This window comes from Zootoca vivipara, chromosome 6 (assembly GCF_965207765.1).
Source record: "Zootoca vivipara chromosome 6, rZooViv2.hap1.1, whole genome shotgun sequence".
NCBI classification, from domain to species: Eukaryota; Metazoa; Chordata; class Lepidosauria; order Squamata; family Lacertidae; genus Zootoca; species Zootoca vivipara.
The window spans coordinates 68,469,216-68,489,092 of record NC_142589.1 but is presented as its reverse complement, the minus strand read 5'-3'; positions in this window follow the sequence as shown (position 1 = coordinate 68,489,092).

Sequence of the window (19,877 nt, the reverse complement as noted above, 5' to 3'; positions counted from 1 at the left end):
GAAAAAAACCCTTGGCTAGTCCAAGTGGAAAAAGTCCTACCAGGCCCCCTGGCCAACCAAGGCGACCAACCGAAGTCCATAGCAAAGGTCAAAGCTAGCCTAAAGGGTGGGTGGGCGGGTGAACCGATGCAGCTGGTGAGCGGAGTGAAAGAGAGCGGGTTCCCACCCTTCACCTGCTTAAAGGCCCTCTGGCCGGCCGGATTGATTGGCCCTTGAATGATGCGTGCAGGAATCCCCCAATCACTCAGGGGCTGAGCTCTCAGCCCCTGTGCGCATGTTCAGGTTGTGACGCCCACAACTCCACCTCCGACGCAGGTGCAGAAGTGGTTTTGCACCACTCACTTTTGCTTCTGCCCCCCACCACCACCACTGCCATGTGGCCCCTGCAAAAGTTGCCCAGAAGGTAATGTGTCCCTTGGTCTGGGGGGGGGGGAGTTCCCTACTCTCCTGGTGTAGAACAATAAGTAGGGCCATGATTTTGCCCCACCTCCAATGTCCTTGTTCTCTGTTCCTCCCAGGGGTATATCTAGAACCAATGAGTGGAACATGCAAGGAAGCAGATTTCAGCTAAAGGTCCCATCTGCACCATACATTTCATAGAATTGTAGAGTTGGAACCCAACAATAAGACTGTGGAACAGACTGTCTCAGGAGGTGATGGGCTTTCCCGTGGAGATACGATATCTCAGGGATGCTTCAGTTGCACCTTGCAGTGCAGGTCCTGCATTTAACAGGGGGTGGGTCTACATACAGGGGGGGGAATGCTATAAATAAGTCAGAAATTAAACCGTTATAACAAAAGTAAAAAAATGCTATGGAAAATCACAAAGAAATTTTGTTTGCCCTCCAGCACCATCTGGTGTTGCATGTTTATAACACATTCAAAACACTGCCTTTTGATGAATGTAGCTGAGTGCCCAGTTGAACTAGACAGCCTTCATGATCTCTTCCAATTCTTAACAATTCTGTGATAGCCCACCTTTTCTCAAAGGAGCTCAAGGTAGTGTTAATGGTTCTCCCCTCACCCCATTTATCCTCACAACATCCCTGTAAGGTAGGTCCCAACCGCTGAGAGGTTGCGACCAGTCCATGGTTGCAACCAATGAGCTTCATGGGATAAATTGAACGTTGGTCTCTCCAATCCTCCTTGGACACTCCGACCACTAGGCCACGCTGCCTCTGTTTCCTCATGGTGGAGCAGCTCTGCCCAACCTCTGGCCCCGCTGTAGTAAAGGACGGCCCACGAACCACACAACGTAGCCTTACCAGGCGCTCGCAGACTCCCGCTGCCATGGTTTTTGCAGCCCTGGGCAGGCATCCAAAACCAGCAGTTTATTGGGCTCCTGGAGGGCTTATTGCGGTGTGAGTTGCATGGTGCTTGAAAGGTCACAAGTTAGCTTGGCAAGGCATTACCCAGGAACTGTGGAGGAACTGCTCTTTCTTGTCGCCAGGAAAGAAAATTTCCACAGAAAAAAATCCAAATCATCTCTCCCCCCACCCTCTCCCAGCAAATAAGTAATGAAACAGAACTAATACCCCAGCAGGTGTTTCTTTATAGGATTAATGGGTGATTATTAATTTCTGCAGCACTTCATGGGATTCAGAGCTCTTTGTATCTCATTTCATCCTCAAAACAACCCAGTGAGAGGGTGAGGATTTTTCCCAGTGCCGCAACACTTACGTGCTGCGTGGAACTGGGTTGAAATTTGGTTCAGCCAATCCCTTGTGTAAATCTAGCACAGTCCATCTCGGCATACTCACCAGTGAGGCGCATGGCCAGCCAAACCTGACTGACAGAATCAGGGCTGGCACAAGACATTTCTGCTGTCCGAAGCATCGTCCGGCTGGCACCCGAACCCACCCCTCATACGGCCGATGCCAGTGGCAGGTGAGCCCAGGGGCAAAAGTGGATGTCCGTTTTTAGTTTGTAAAATAGGCACAGATTCATTTTGTCGCTTAGGGTAGTCTGAGAAAGCCCCTATAGATATAAGCTGCAGGAAGGTAGGGGTGGGAAACCTTGATGAGCCCAGGAGCCACATTCCCTTCTGAGCAACTTTCTGGGGGCCACATGATAGTGGTGGGCAGAGCCCAATGAAAAAGTGGGTGGAGCAACACATATAATTTTCACCTTTGGACAAGCGGCTAGTTTCTCCACACATTCTCACCCTCCTTATCTATCCTTCACCTAAACCAAACAGGAGGCCTTATCAGAGGTCAAGGATACATTCCACCAAGCAAAATACTCAGGATACCAAGCAAGGTTGGCAGGGGAAGAGGCCTGGAGAGTTTGGAGGGCCAGGCAGTGAACATTGGAGGGCCGCATCCGTTCTCACTGCCCGAGGTTCTGCAGCCCTGCCCAATGCTTTCAATAGTCTTGCTGCACCATTTCAATGATAGTAATACTTTCTAAACATGCCTCTATGCATATCAATTAACATACCAATATCTGATGTGAATAAATATTGGCTTCTTTTTTGGCAATACCTCTTGCTTGCTTGCTTGCAATCATATCCCACTTTTTTTTAATACCCCACTTTAGAGACTCGGCTTCCCCCAAAGAATCCTGGGAGCTGTAGTTTGTTAAGGGTGCTGGGAATTGTTAGGAGAACCCCTATTCCCCTCCCAGAGCTACAGTTCCCACAGTCATTTAAACAACCAATCCTCCTTCACAGGGAACCCTGAGAATTGTAGCTCTGTGAGGGTAGCAGAGGTCTCCTAACAAATGTAACAAACTACAGCTCCCAGGATTCTCCCGGAGCAAGCCATAACTGCTTAAAGTGTTATCATAGTACATTATACATATGGCGTGGAAATGGCCTAGTAGGCTGGGCTGACTGAAACATCTTGACTTGGCAACCTTAGAGGGAACCCTCCACCTCCTCCCTTGCTCAAAGACCTCAGCCTGGCTGTTTATCCATGTCCTACTTTTGATGGGTTGTGTGCGCAGATCTGATGAGTTCGTGCATTTTCCATACAGATGCCGGGGAGGGGGGAGGGCGCACTGGGGATCCGGCGGCAGGCCACACTTTGCTCCTCCACCAACCTCAGCCGCAGGGAAGGACCCTCCCCTCGCGCACACGAAACTGGGCACCCGGACAGATTTGTATGCACATTGCGCTGTGCCAAGCTCTACCCGGCAGAGGGTAGCAACAGGCCCTCCATGCCCCGGCTGCGGCGTGCACGCACGGATGAGCATAATGGAGCAACATATGCCCTTGCAAGCAGCTGAGGGTCTAATCCGCCGGCAGAGAAGGGTTTAAAGCCTTGCCGGTTTAAACCTCCCGACCGTGTGAAAATCCCACCTCGCTCACAGATGGGGAACGGGAGATCATGGGGCGGCATGCGCCATTCTGCATCTGCAGCCGGGGAAGATGCTGTGGTTGTTGCTTCTACCGGCGGAGCGGGGCTGCCTGCAAACAACCCCTTCAAAGCACAGTCGGAGCAAATCCTTTCCCTCAAAGAATTCTGGGCGCTGTAGTTCACGCGTCACAGAGTTACAATTCCGAGCAGCCCTTGACAAACTCCAGGGCCCAGAATTCTTTGAGGGATGAAATGGGCTTTGGCTGTGCTTCAAAGGGATGGCGTGTGTGCAGCCTCAGACACTGGTGCCTGTTTCTTTCAAGACTTCAAAGCGGGGTTTGTTCCAGGGATAGATCCAGGACCACATCCGCAAAACATCTCCCCATACTTGAGGAGAAATAGGTGCCTGCTTCAATATCAATAGGCAGCAGGATATCCTAACTCCTTCTCCCAAAAGTGGGGCGTTCATCTCTTTCAGTGAATTTCAAACACACTCCCAGTGGTGGTCCTACATATGGGGGGGGGGGGCCTGAAGCTTCAGCTGTAATGGGGGTCCCTTCACAACCAGCAAGAAGGTCTGGGCAACCACTGTTATCTTCCTCGGTGGGGTTGTTCCATGACAGATCACTGCAATTTTTTAAAATAAAAAAAAAATGTAACTACTAAATCTCAGATTTTGGTTAAAATTCCTGCACTGGATTATCTCCTGTTACATGAACAGCACATTTAACAAAATAGTCTTTATTCTGGTTTCTCTAGCAACATATGCATATGCAGTTTCATCCTACGAGAGCTTCCTCGCGGTGCCGTTTTCCAGAGACAGTACGCATAAAGAATTGGCGCTCTCTTCAGCGGAGCAGCCAACTTACCGTGACACTTTTATCTTTACAACATCTGTGCTACGGATTCCCAAACTTTGGGATTGTTGAAATATATACAGCCCAAAATTAATCAACTTGAGTCGTGCAGCTCAAATTGGGTCTACTAGACCGAATTTTCGGGAGGTCCACCAGACCCAATTTTGAGGGGTCTACTAGACCCATTTTTAAGCAATGTGGACTAAAGCAATGTGAGGCCCTTCCAGGATTAGGTGCCCCAAAGCTTAAACTTCATTTGTTTCATAGTAGATTCACTCCTTGGACAGTGTTCTTGAAGTCACCAACATGAGTCTGACCAAACTGCGGGAGGCAGTGGAAGACAGGAGTGCCTGGCGTGCGCTGGTCCATGGGATCATGAAGAGTTGGACATGACTAAACGACTAAACAACAACAACAGATCCACTCCTGCACACGCCTCACCCCCGTACCCAAACTTTGAAGCCTGCTCACCAACTGGTTTCCCCCCCCCTTCTTTTTTGCCCTGCATTATCCTGGCTCCTTTCTCTTCCCCCTGCCCCATATACAGTATGCTCTCCCTCTCCACAGTTTTCCTCCTACTAACAATACCAGAGTCTGTGTTGACCCAACATTGCCTCTCTTCTCTAGCTACACACACACGCACGCACACATTGCCCAGTCCCTCCTCCCTTCTCCTTTTCTAATTAACTCAGGAGCTATTTGGCAATTAAAGAGCTCTTGTTAATGAGATAACAGGATTAGCTAGGGGGACACCATCCACCCACTCGCCCACCCCCACCTCCTTGGCAAAGGTTCGGCGAACACCTGCCAAGATTAGATGGAAGAAGCAGAGGGGGGGAGGTATTGGTCTGGTCCATTCTTGGTTCCCCCTGCCCAAGACTTTGGTTGGGCTCTTGGCCAAGATGAAACTATGGAAAGGAGCTGAGCTCTGGGCACATACCATGGAATCCCCAAGCAGACACAATTCCGTTGCCCCAAAATAGCGGGGTTGATAATGAACTGCTTGTTCGGAGGCCCTTAGCTGGAATCTGAAACAAAGGAGAAGGGGTTCGTTGAAGAATAAGGAACATAGGAAGTTGACAGATATCAAGTCAAGCTATTGGTCCATCTAGCTCCATATTGTCAACACTGGCTGGCAGCATCTCTCCAGGGGTTCAGACAGAGGTCTTTCTAGAGATACTGGGGATTGAAGCCTTTGCACACATAGTAGTGCTCTGTCGCCAAGCTATCTCTTCCCGCCCGCCAAAGGCCTTGCTATAGTTGTAATAATCTCCACCTCCCTTGAAGTTACATTTCTTACTGGAAGGTGTGGTGGGTCAGAACAGGACCTGGGAGGTCAGGGTTCGATTCCCACTTGGCCATGAAGCTCACTGGATGACCTCAGGCTAGTCCAGGCATAGGCAAACTTGGCCCTCCATATGTTTTGGGACTACAACTTCCATCATCCCTAGCTAACAGGACCAGTGGTCAGGGATGATGGGAGTTGTAGTCCCAAAACATATGGAGGGCCAAGTTTGCGTATGCCTGGACTAGTCACTGCCTCTTCAGCCCAACCTACCTTACAGGGTTGTTGTGGAAGAAGGAGAACCATGTATGTTTCATGGAGCTCCTGTCGGAAAATGGTACATTATAAATGCAACAACAAATAACTTTTTTACAGAACTAGGCAACATCGTGTAGATTTGGTAGCATTCACGTGAAAATGCATACAGAATTCCATGCAGGCTTTGGAAAGAAAATTCCAAGTGTGGTCAGGGCATGCGAAGTGGGGTGCATAGGGGCACTGCCACTCCTAAGGATGGGGTGGGAAAGGGCAGAGTTGAGGACAGGGTATGGGACGTACCCCTGCCCTATGCCAGCCCTGGCAAGCAGCAACACCCCACAGCCAGGAGTGGAACACAACAGCAGCATCTCCCTCGTACACCACAACTATCCAAACATATGCAGAAATAGCACAAACTCCTCCGTTATGCAATGGCTTGAACATCTTACTGCCCTTTCTGTGGCTGAACATATACCTTATAACTGTTAATCTCATTTGGAAAGCTATTAGGTCATAAAGACTGCCAATATATATGTTTAAATTAGGATTTGTGGGTAAGGTGAACTGACATTGGCTGCAAACACGCTATACATTCAAAGCACATTCCCCATGCCGACAGAATCCTGGGAGCTGTAGTTTGTGAAGGGTGCAGGGAATTGTAGTTTTTTTGGGTAAAACTACCAATTTCGGAATTATTTGGGGAAGCCCATGTGCTGTGTAGCCCGTGCAGCTGTTTTCTTTCTGCTGTGTTTGCAATAAGGAATAATAAAGAAATGGGGCAAATTGAGCTTAAGATGGGAAAAACGAGAAAATGAGTAAAACTGAAATTGACAGATTTCATCCATTCCTATGGAAAGGGCTTCCACGGCATCCTCCTTAAGCCCACGTGCATCCTTAACTTCATCGATAAAACACTGGAGAGCATGCAACGCTAGTGCTACAAATCTTTGCTGCAGCTCACGGTTGGAGAAGAGAGATCTTAAGCACAAGTCGGGTTTAGACAGCACCATGCTAAGCTCACATCTTGGATTAGCTCAGCATAGGGAGAGTGTAAAGAAAAGTGGAACCTGCAGTCCCAGAAAACGAGAGTTCGGCTCACCATGACATGTGAACCAGGCCAAAGAATACGAGGAAGTTAACATGACAAATGTGTGCAGCAGAAAAACCAGGCCTGAACGGCCCATTTGCGATTAAGGATTTCAGTCAATTCCGATGAACACAGAAGCAGGAGCAGCAATCGCAGGCTTCCACTTATTTGCCCCGTGCCCAGAACAGAAATGAATCCAGCAAATACGATCAATATTTGCTGCTGTTGATTTCAGCCTGCAAAATAATATGTACAATTGATTACGTACCCTCCCCCAGCACCACCACGCACACATTTGCATGGTGTTTCATTTGCACTGAAATTAATGGGGTAGCGTTTTGACCACATATGTTGTGCACTTTACGTAAATTTGCATTTGCTTTGCTGAGCTTCACAATTGCATTTCCTTGATTGCACAAGCATTTTTTTTAAATAAAATAAATATGTATTTTAATGCAAATGACAGTATGTCAGACCATTTTTCCTTCAGGCTGGGATCAATGTCTGGATAAAAGTGAGGCTTCTCCCTCTAGTCAGCCTCCCCACACTGAAGCCCCAGATAAGATATGAGCCCGGAGGGGATCTTAACATTGCAACAGCTCTCCAGCTTCTCCCACACATCCTCCTAGGGAGGATTTCGGGCAGGTGCTGCTGCAGCGCTGTTACTTGAGCCTGCAAAACTCTCTCTGGCTCCTCGAGAAGAATTTAAAAGGCATCTCCTATCATCTGCATAGTCCCTCAGATAAAAGAGCCCGGCTTGTGTAATGGACAATAAAGTGAGTTGCCTTTTATCCTCAGTCAATTCCAGGGGATTAGCGTTCCCTGAACATCTGCATTAAACACTTCCTGGATCCAGGGCACAGTCAGTGAATGGCTGCTGCAGCTTTGAGAGCTCCCCTGCTGGCCCCGCCCTCCAGGCTGGCCCCACCGTGGAGGAAACGGTGCGTTTGCCGCTAATGCTCTTGGCTCCACAGGTGGTGGCGCAGCAGCAGCCCAGCGGCTGAGCGATTCCTGCCGACAGTGGTGGCAGTGGTGGCCCATTGAAACTGGTTGGGTGGAAGGCAGGGAGGCCAACAGTAGGGGGAGCCAGAGAGTCAATGGCAAGAATCAGAGCCCAGAGCCTGCCGGATGTCTAGCCCCCAAAGGCTTGGGTACCGTACCCAGATGGGCCTCGGCAAAATGCATGCCTCTGAAACGCTCAGGTCCTTTTATTACACATGGAAGGACAACTCTTCAGCCAATAACTCTACTATCATTGTGAAATCCTTGACATCTCCAGGTAGGCTGGGAGAGTCCTCTGCCCGAAACCCTGCAGAGCCGTTTCCACTCAGTGTAGACAATATTGAGTTAGATGGAGCAATATATATTGGTATAAAGCAGATTCCTAGGTTCTAAATACAAGGAAGAAAAGAAGATAATCTCACGAAATGCTCTTCTAATGTATTCTCTCTTTTTGAAGGATGGGGGAGAGGCGGTGAATATGATTTTTGAATGCATCCATGAGCGGGTTTTGAACTTGGTTGAATTTCCTTATCCGCTGACTGTTTCACCAGTCGCAGCCACCCACAGACACATTGAAATTCAGACTACTCAGGTGCATTTGGAGATAACATTATGTAATGCTGGGCAAGGGGATTGCACTCGACAGCAGAAGAGCTTGGGCTCAGAGTAAGCAACAGCTGCTCTCAAAGTAAGTCGGGGCTTAATTTGAACCCGGGTTCAACAAAGGCCCACTCTCTGCAGCTTAAATATTCAGCTCCGAGAGCTTCTCAGCTTTGGTGTGTAAGGAATGGGAACACAAGGAGCTTCCTTGGAGGAGTAATTAGATTCACTCTGCATTTAGAGGTGAACCTACTTAATTTGCACTTTCTGAAACATTATACAAATTGAAACACAGCCTTCTTTCAAAATGTCCACTTACCTGAAATTTTCAGGCCTGTTCTCCAGCCAAGTAATGAGTGCAAAAATGCATGTGTTGGGGTATAGTGTGCATATAAATGCATATATTAGTGAAAATCCCTATAATCATTGTCATCTTCAAGATAACGTACAATAATGCATGGTATTAGGGGAAAGTGTTTTGCAAAGAATGTTCATATTAGCACTAAAATGCTGGTGAATTTTCATGAGGGATTTAATATATATATATCAGGAACTGATGTGGAAAGGTAGTGAAAGCTGCATTTCAGTTTGGAAAAATGAGAAACTGAAAGAATCTGAAACTGAAATTTTGCCCATCCCTACCTTATACCAAGTTAGACCACTTGCCCATTTAACTCAGAACTGTCTGCACTGAACGGAAGGTGTGCTCCTAGATTTCAGACAGGAGTCTATTCCAGCCTTGCCTAGAGGAATCAGAAAGTGAACTTGGGACCTTTTGCATGGAAAGTGTGTATGTTACTATCAAGCCACGGCCCTTCTGTAGTAACAAAAGACAAGAGTGCCTCTGGGCATGTGTTGAGTTCATTTCCCTCATCACTGACTCATCTCCACACATCATGAATCAGAATGGAAAGCTTCTGTCTCACAGGAGATTCTAGACCCGCTCACCTATTATCTGTCACCAGGGTCTAGTAAAGGGGGATTGCAGTTGTACCTTGGTTATCGAACAACTTAGTTGCCGAACAAATCGGCTCCCGAACACCATAAACCCGGTAAGTCTTCTGGTTTGCTAAATTTTTTTTTGGAAGCTGAATTTCTGACACGACTTTCCGCTTGAGTGCAGGAAGCTGCCGCAGCCAATCAGAAACTGCACCTTGGTTATCGAACTTCTTTTGGGAATCGAACGGACTCCCGGAACGAATTAAGTTTGATAATCAAGGTACGACTATAACTTCACCATGAACACTGCACTCTGGAGGTAAGGGACTCCTGCAAATGCCACTTTCTCAGGAGGTCCAGGACGTACAACGTAGGCATCAGGCCTTTAGTGTCATTGCGCCTATCCTTTGGAATCCCCTCCCCTTAAATATCAGACAGGCACCATCTCTGTTGTCTTTTAAGCACCTGTGAAACCTCATCCAACAAACCTTTTAAGCATAGCCTCCAACATGCTTCAGAGGAAAACCGGGACGTGCATCTTTTGGGGCTGCACTCTCACGGGAGACAGGTGACTCACGAGAGAGCATAGCCCCCCCCAAAATGTGCGTATTTTGGGGCCAAGCTCTCATGGGACCCAAGGATAGGATAGAAAAGTGAGCAAGTTGTCCCCCAAGTCTTATAAGCCCACTTAAATACCGTATAATGAATAAACCTTTAAGGGCATTTTCAACCCTGACAATTCATACATTCTTTAAACTGAATTCACACAGCCACCCCATAACATAAGTTCTCTGGGTGGCTCAAAATACAAACATAACAATCGCCGTATTATACAAAACCATTAAACCTGTTAAAAATTAAAGTGCACATTATAAAACTAAGAAGACTGTACCAAAAACTGTAAATAATTTTAAAGCTTTCTGAACTTCTTTTAGACTGCTGCATGCATATTGGGAAAGAGGAAGTCATTTGAGAAAATGTCCTAAGAGGGTTTTCTAGGGCTTTCTTAGAGCATCTTTGATCCTCACAGGAGTGCACAGACTTCCAAGTCACACAGATCAGGTCAGCCCGCTTCCTGACGAAGAGCTTTGCGTTACTCCGAAGCATGCGTGTGCGTCTTTAATGACGGTGGGATGGCGAAAAATGATATTATTCTCTGGAGCTCACGCAGCAGCGTCTGCCTCGATCAGAACGGATGACAGAAATGCACTAAAAATGAATGTAGGGAGCAGGTAGACAAAATTCCCGTGTCCCATCTCAGCTTTCCAACGGATGGAAAAATTCCAATAAATGAAAGGAGCCTTCCGTTGAGAAGCAGGGTGCAGCAGAAGTTGGGGGGGGGAGGCAACGGTTGTAATTTCCCTTCCCCTCCTCCCCCCCCCACCCGCACCGCCAACATGTCAGGAGGGAGTAAACACGGCAGAAACAGATGGTGCTTTTGTGACCTTGGTGGGGGATAATGGTGGGGCTGCTGGGAGCGCGGGGGAGGGGACTGTGTCAGGCAGGATTAATAGACTATGCAGGAATGTCCAAACCACACTTTTAATGAACTCCGATAAAGATTTAATGAAGCAAAACACAGAGAGACAATAAGGGTCTCCGACCCCAGTGGGGGTGCAGGGGTCTCCATGGTGAAAAGAGCACCCTCCCGCCTCAGCAGAGATACACAAAGCCTGGGGGAGGCCTCACACTTGGTTATAGATTAAACCAACTGCCAGGCTTTAGACTGGGAAGGAAGAGGGGGAAGGTGGGTGGAAGAGGACAGCCAGGGATTAGATGGATAGATAGATAGATAGATAGATAGATAGATAGATAGATAGATAGATGATAGATAGATAGATAGATAGATGATAGATAGATAGATAGATAGATAGATAGATAGATAGATAGATAGATAGATACCGTAGATAGATATAGATTTCACACAGGGTGGCAGCTCCCCCCGCCCTCATGATCCACAATCCCCAAATTTCCTGATTATTATTTTTTTAAGTACATTCCTAGCATTTGTAAAACCTGAGCTATTCTTTACTTATTTCTCTCCTATCCCGTCTTTATCCCAATACAGGACCCATAGCATGAAATTAAAACCAATACAGCTCAAAGCACATATATGAGACAAAATGTGCAGAAACTATTCTTCTCATTTTTTAAAGTGCAAATTTAGCCTGCTTTCTCTCCCCCCCCCCCGCCCCAGTTTCAGTTATTTACTTTGAACCCACCCACCCCCAAAAAACCACCCCTGGAAAAATGCCTGCGGTTGCCTGTGGATGGATGGATAGCTGGATTGTACCGTCTTCGCTCAGGATCAATATGGGCTTTATTTCAAATTCCTTATTGCTTTAAACACATGTAGAGAAGGGGCAGGGAGTGCCAGCCAATTCCATTGAGATTAAGCCAGTATTTACTCAAAACAGCTTGAACTTAAAATTCTCCACCTCACCTTTCTCTCCAAGGAAAATAAATATGGACCACCAATTGACGTCCAGACAGTAAGAGGGATTATAGCTATTAGGTTTCCTCTTTCTCTTTTTTCTACTTTAAGGAAGCAGGGCCCAGAACAAACAGATATCAACTGAGTCTGTCTTGCATTCTAGTTGATGAAGACTCTAGTGTAGCTTGCAAGCTAGCGCATTCTAATTTCAGCTGACATTGGGGTGATAAGCAGGTGTCAGCTTATATAACTAGCTTATTCTGAATGAAGTAAGTCCAGCTGACTTCAATGGGCAAGAGAGTATATCAGGGATGGGGTTTTCGTGGCCCTGCAAGCGTTGGGATCCCAACTCGTATCCACCCTGGCCAACATGTCTCATGGTCAGAGGATTGTAAGAGTTGTAGTCCAATACAATTTGAGGGATTGTAGCCTCCATCTGCACTTCAGGTCCAACAATTGCCTTCATATTTGTGTGGCTTCTCCGATGGGAAAGTAATTTCTTGGGTGACAGCTTGGACAACTATTTCCGTGGTCCCCTTTAAAATGGGAGGCTCAGGGAGGTGTACCCCAAAAGACAGGATACAAAATGCATCATATAAAGTAAGTAAACACTGAATTACGGAGCATCAGCAGCTCCACTAACGGGGAAAAAAACATTGGGAATCATCAATCGGCTGGCGTTAATGAGGTACTAAAAACGAAGGCATTTTGCCAACTGGGTAGCAATCTGCTCATTTTGCCACTTTTTCGAGGGAAAATGACTTGGAGCCATCAGGGACACATATTCAAACAAACCACTTTGATGTGAATTAATTTCCCAATTCTTAGAGCAGTAAATGAATACTCAGCCAAGGCGTAAAAAGGTGGGAGTTTTTTGTTCTGCCTTCTTCAAAGCAGGCTGGCAGGTAAAGCGGGGACTCTGGAATCCTACCTTTGCCAACTTTTAGAAGTAGGTCCCAGTGGATTCGGTAAGAAGGTATTCTCAGTTAAGAGGGTCTATAGCAAGGATGGGGAAGCTTGTGGCCTTCCACATGCTGTTGGGCTCCAACTGCCAGCCAGGATGGCCATTGGTCAGGGATGATGGGAGTTGTAGTCCAAGGAACATCTGGATGGCTAGTCACAGGTTCCCCATCCCTGCTTTGATGTGTGACGTTGTGGGCTACACAAACAATGGGTCCCCCATGAGAAATAGATTGTTCTGCTCATACCCTACAAGCAGTTGAGAGCTACCTTCTGGGAGATACAGTGCGTTTGTGCTCTTTAAAGTTAGAAGAAAGCAAAATGAAACATCTCATATATATATTACGAGTCTAAATATCTGAATGACCATCCTCTTCTGCGGAGATGAAATCAAATGCAGATCCTTGCAAGTCTGCCCAGCCCAGAGGAAGGAGATGAACCAAATGACACATCGAGCAACTCTCGCTGACGGCATTTTGACAAGGCTACAATAGGGACATTGTAAGGCGGGGAGGGGGGCCTAATCTGTGGCACTCCAGATGTTGTTAGACTCCAGCTCTCGCCAGCCAATGGTCAGGGGATGAAGGGCGGTGTGTAGCCCACACGACCTGAAGGGTCACGGGTTCCCCACCCCAAGGGACAGGATACCTGACATCCAATTTACATTAGTGGCTGTGACTATGGGGACCAGGGAATGGCAGCTATTCTGCATTAGTCAGGCTACAACCTCAGACCCTCCAAGTGTCCCTATTTTCCAGGGACGTCCATGATTTAGAAAAGCCATCCCAGTTTCTGATTTGATGCCAGAATGTCCCACTTTTCCTTAGGGCATCCCTATTTTCATTGGATAAATGTTGCAGGGTGTGGTAGGATGTCCCTATTTTTATCAGATAAATATTGGAGGGTATGGAGTTATCCAAACCCCGAGCCGACTGAAGGCAATCCTGTATAGGGAAGGGGTTTTTTTTAATGTTTAATGTTTAATCATGTTTTTTATATGTTGGAAGCTGGGGCAACCCAGTAAGATGTGTGTGGTATAGATAGTAAAATCAGCATACAGGCACCCTCAAACTGCGGCCCTCCAGATGTTTTGGCCTACAACTCCCATGATCCCTAGCTAAGAGGACCAGTGGTAAGGGATGATGGGAATTGTAGTCCAAAACATCTGGAGGGCTGAAGTTTGGGGGTGCCTGGAATAGGACGTCCCTATTTTCATTGGAGAAATGTTGGAGGGTATGCAACCCTATGCACACTTACACAGGGAAAACCTCTATTGAACATTGCTCAAGTTTCACATGAACAAATATGCATAGGATTGCACTGGGTGAGTATTAATAAGCCTGACCTTGAATATTTGGTTATGGACCACAGAACTCCAGAGATATGCCCATTTTGAAAAGGGAAGGTTTTCCATTTCAAATTTTTTGTTGTTGTTTTTGTGCCAAACCATGGCGCAGATTCAGCTTCTGGCCTGCTGCAACTTGACTCTCCTATTAATAGATCACTCTCTCTGGACCGACCCTCCCTCACCCCTCTCTGGTGTCAAGTTCACAGCAGCGAAGTTAGAAAGAGGAGGTAATTGTGGCGGGTGTGGGGTGGCGAATCACGTTGCTGCTAAAGAGTAACCAAGGTGACTCACTGCATGGCTACGTTGCTGCCTCTCAGCCTCAGTTCCCCACTTGTAAAATGGGAACAATCTTGGTCTAGCAGCTAGCTGACCGGCCTATTGTGAGGCTGGAGGAGACAGAAGGATGCCCTTATCCAAACAGATCAATGGATGTTTATTTAAAAATGCACCTCCCTTAATATTCCCCCCCTCCTCTCCTTTATTTCCACCTCCCTTTTACTTTGTTAAATTTTACCGTGTGCAGAAACGTGTAAAGGTGTGTTGTTGTTGTTGTTTAAGGAAAGAAATCTGTATATCTCCGTTAGACGTGGTCCTTCGTGTTGGCTTTAGTCTCTAGGTTTTTGCTGAGGAGGTTGTTCTGAATGTTTATAGCAGTGTGGGGTGGCTGTCCTCAGCCTAATGAGTCACAAGCTGTGGAGACTCAGCATAAAATGACGAGCACGATCACACCTCTGAGTATTATCCGTAAGTGGGAGGCTGAGCTGCTGTGATGTCACCGTGTGGGCCTGTGCTAAGGGGAGGTTCACAATTTCTAGCTGACATTGGCCCACCTACTCTGATGTCACAGAGAACTTAGTCAGCCGTGGGATAGGCAGTTGGCATGATGAGGAGAATCTAAATGCCTTGCCTTGAAAAACCTTCATATAAAGAGAGCCCACAACTTCTCCAGGCAGTTTCTTCTCTTGGGGGGTTGCTACTTAAGATCTCCCTAATATTTAGTGTAAGTGTTATGTTTCTCATGGATTCATTGTTATTTGTGCTCATGATAGTACCAGAAGTGGTTATGCACCCTTTCGAAACAGCCTCACTTTCAAAAAATTCAGAGCAGACATTCTGATTCTTTCCCAGTCAGTAGAAGTCCAGTAGCTTCCTGCTGAAATCCTATAACTTTTCATACCACGAATGTTCCAGGTTAGAACCATAGAGTTGGAAGGGACCCTGAGGATCATCTAGTCCAACCCCCTGCAATGCAGGAATAGGCAGCTGTCCCATACAGTGATCGAACCTGCAACCTTGGCGTTATCAGCACCATGCTCTGAGCAACTGTTGAGCTGTAGCAGAAAAGTGCCCCTCCAGGTGGCAATAATGCAATAACCTTGGGGAAGCCTCACAGGACAATTATTAAAGCAGGAAATTCGACACCCCAGTAAAAATTCACCACCAATGTGCTATTATTACCCCAATGGCATGTTGCAGAATACACCTGGGGGGGGGGACCCACCACCAGTCTGGAGGGGACCATAAATCAGGGCAGTGCATTGACGAGTATATGCAACCCCAGGCCTGGCCTGAGACACTTGGCTGCCTGAGGGGAAGGGCAAGATGGCTCCCCCCCACCAACTTCCAGGTACGGAAGTCAACTGTCTGGAACACTGTCAACAAGACAGCAGCCTCCACTGCACCTGAAGGCAGCAGCTGGCTGAGGTGACTGTTCCCTACCTGCCAGCATCTGCTGTTGCTTTGCTCTGTCTAATGGTTGGACCGGCCTTAAGGACCAGGGCAGTCTTACCCATAGGCTCTAGGGGTACGGGACCCAGGCGCCGGCCTCTCAGGGGCACCAGGCCGAGAGTCCGGGGCCCGAGAGTTGAGTCTGGGGAAGAGCCCGCCATGAGTTTGGGGGCGACCGAGCTAGCGAGGCACTGAGGCGGCCAGCTAGCTCTGACCTCCTGCATGGGTTGTACCCAATGTCAAGGGACATAGGTGGCGCTGTGGTCTAAACCACAGAGCCTAGGGCTTGTCGATCAGAAGGTCGGCAGTTCGAATCCCCGCAACAGGGTGAGCTCCCGTTGTTCGGTTCCAGCTCCTGCCCACCTAGCAGTTCGAAAGCACGTCAAAGTGCAAGTAGATACCAGCGGGAAGGTAAACAGCATTTCCGTGCGCTGCTCTGGTTTGCCAAAAGCGGCTTAGTCATGCTAGCCACATGATCTGGAAGCTGTCTGCAGACAAACACTGGCTCCCTCGGCCTATAGAGCAAGATGAGCGTGCAACCCCAGAGTCGTCTGCAACTGGACCTAATGGTCAGGGGTACCTTTACCTTTACCCAATGTCAGTCCTACTCTGAGCAGTGCCATTGAAATTAATGGGCATGCCTAACTTAGGCCACATTCACACCTTACATTTAAAGCCAATTTAAACAGTCATGATTTTCCCCAAAGAAATCGGGGAGTTTGTTAAGAGTGCTGAGAGTAGTCAGGAGGCCCCACTATTCCCCTCACAGAGCTACAATTCCCAGAGTTCCCTGTGAAAAGTGATTGGCTGTTAAGCCACTCTGAGCTCACTCAGAGAGCTGTAGCTATGTGAGGGGAACAGTGGGGTCTCCTAATTATTCTCAACGGTCTTAACAAACGACAGCTTCCCAAATCCTTTGGGGGAAATCATGACTCTTTAAAGTGGTATCATAGTGCTTTAAATGTATGGCCTTGGGTCTTTTAATTTTCATGTCTGAATATAACTCTATGTCTTAATATTACAGTAAGAGCTGTTCAGCAGTGGAACAGACTCCCACGAGAGCTGGTAGACAAACCGCAAAATTGTTGGGTTGATTTTTTTACAATGCCAAAAAACCGGAATTTTTCGATTGACTTGCCTAAGATCCAGGACAAACACACACACACACACACACACACACACACACACACACACACACACACACGGACGTCAGTTCCACCTTTCAAATCCCAGTAATGTCAGCCCTAGCCATCAGTCATGGATGTTTTAGCTGAGATTCCTGCATTGCAGGAGGTTGGCCTAGATGACCTTTGGCTCCCTTCCAACTCTAAGATTCTGTGATTCTATGATAACTTCATTGGGTACAACTCTGCGCTTCTCTGGAATCTCAGGCAGGGAACAGTCTTTCACATTGTGTTCTACCTGGCCTTTCCAACAGGAGATGCAGAGGACTAAACCTGGGACCTTCAGTATGACAAGCCCCAGCTCTGCCACTTAGCTTGGGCCCCAGACGAGCAGCAAAGCCAGAGGACTTTTCTTTTACCAGGTCCCCAGCAACCTGCCCTTCATAGCTGCTAGGCTGCCTTCGACTCCTGGGGTCACACAAGTTGCGTCGCCCTGACCTAAATCCACATTCTGAGGTAGCAGGGCCCTTTTTGCACCTGAGTGGAAAAAATCAATACCTCGCACATACACGTAAACAATAAACACGCACACAAAGAGATTTGTTCTTGTTTGTTTCTTAAGAAAAGGCAAATAGAGACGCAGGTTGGAGGCATGAAAAACAGTCCACCCTCTGGAATCGGCTGTCGCATGAAGCAACTGTTTCCCAATGCCTCACGATAAGCTTCGCAGCCCTGCCAGGCAGGTAAAAGGCCATCCCCAAGGTATAGGCCATTCAAAACAAATAGAGCATAAGCATCCACAAAAAGAAAAATCCAAGCCAGACACTAGTATCATGTTCAGGAGAAGAGAGGGAGGAGCAGGGCTTTGATGCCTTTAAAGAGTTGTAGAAAACATGGCATTTCACCAGATGTGAGTTTTTGGGGGGTGCAGGGGTACAAAAAATGGAGCGTCTACTAGAACCCCTCTTTTACATAATGCGTAAAATAAAAGCTATTACGTTTGAGTTAGTTGAGATAAACAGAGATACAAAGCAAAAAAAAGAACCGTATTGCAGTGGTTTAGCAAGTTGTCCTACTAGTCTCAGGTTCAAAAGGCCACTTGGCAAGCAAAAGCTCAGAAGGTGACATTCGGCCGGTCCCTCTCCTGCTTTCTTCCAACCTAGCCTGCTCCCTCACAAAGTTGTTGTGAGAATAAAACAGAAAGGGGGGGCAATATTGCACACTAGGAGAAGGCAGATTTTTGTCGCCCCACCCCCAAGGTTCATACGCAGCCAGGGGTGCCAACCTGAATAAAATATTGGGGGTGTTCCCAAGTAAGCCCTGCCTCACATAATCGATCACAAGACACTGCAGCACATGCACACCATTTTGAATGGCAATGTCCATCGACTTTGAGAGGTCCCTGGCCCCCTCAATTTGGAGGGGGGGGGCTGAAGAGACCTCACCCCCTAGAAATTGGCTCCTATATACACAGCCATAGGTGGGTGATCAGGAGATGCATGCTATTGGGTATGGCTGGAGCTGTTGGTGAGCAGTGTCAGAACAGGCAGCGGGGGTGGCCTGGACTGCTGGTAGGTGGGACCCCCACTTTCCCCCCTGCCCTGCTGCCCCATCAATCAAACCCCCTTCTCCCTTTTCAGATTATTTAGGGGTTGTTGTTTTTTTACATAATTTGTATGATACTGCACTACTCTTTCTATTCACTGATTGTAAATAAATTAAAATACCACACACATAAACACACACACAAACGCCATAGATTGATAGACAGAGAGCACGCATACAGACTCACAAATGCGCATACATTTGTACACATGCTGAGAGCAGACTTCCCTATTTGATCTAGTTCTATCTTCTGAGGCAGTGGATAACAGGTATTTGGAGGTTTGGGGGGGGATGTGAACTTGGCAGAGAGACAGTAAAATTCATGAGTGGTGCAAATTTGGCGACAAGGTGGCTCGGTCACCCACGTGGTCCACCGGGAAGGTCCCTGACAGCTGCAGGCAGCCTACAGATTGCCCGCATGTTTCGCCTGCTTCCTTGAACTCTGTAGAGGAAAACATGGCTCTATATGTAATTAACAATAGCAAACCAGCTTATTTCCTTTCCCGGGACACATCTTTCTTTACTTAATCTTTCCCAACCTCGATCCAGCCCTCCAGTATTCAGCTAAGCTTAATATACATGCATTCATCTAGACAGACAGACAGGGGCCTATAATGTTAGTTGAATCGTGGCCCCCCTCTCTCTTGTTTTTTTTGTTTTCCCAAATTTATTGCGTCCATAATCAATACATCCCATAATTTATACCCCCAAGCTGTCTCTTTTTTTTGTAGTCCTGTTCGATTTCCATCCCTGAGCTATGAGCATCTGTGCTTCCAACAGCATATTTTGTGCAAACTTTTTACCGGAGTAAATGATGTTCTCTTCATTAATGGATCCCAGCAACAGGCTCAGTGGCTGGAATCCCAACCTCTAAATCTCAAAGGTACAGGAAAGGTTGAAGGACTTGCGTATGCTTAGCCTGGAGAAGAGGAGAGGGAGGGAGGAATACATTTTGCATTTAGACACTATAAATAGTAGTGACCCTATACATCTTGGGTAAGGAAGCTCAGGCAAAAGTGATCCTCTGGGCTTCACTATCTAGCCCTCAGGACTCTCCCCAGACATCCCAGACATGGCCCCTCTCCCCAGGGTTGGCCCAAGACATTTACCCAACGTTGGGTAAAAGATTCCTGCATTGCAGGGGGGGCTGGGCAAGATGCGCCTCGTTGTCCCTTCCAACTCTAAGGAAAAGGGTAAAGGACCCCTGGAGGGTTAAGCCCAGTCAAAGGCGACTCTGGGGTTGCGGCGCTCATCTCACTTTCAGGCCAAGGGAGCCAGCGTTTGTCCACAGACAGCCTTCCAGGTCATGTGGCCAGCATGACTAAACTGCTACTGGCGCATGAAGGACCAC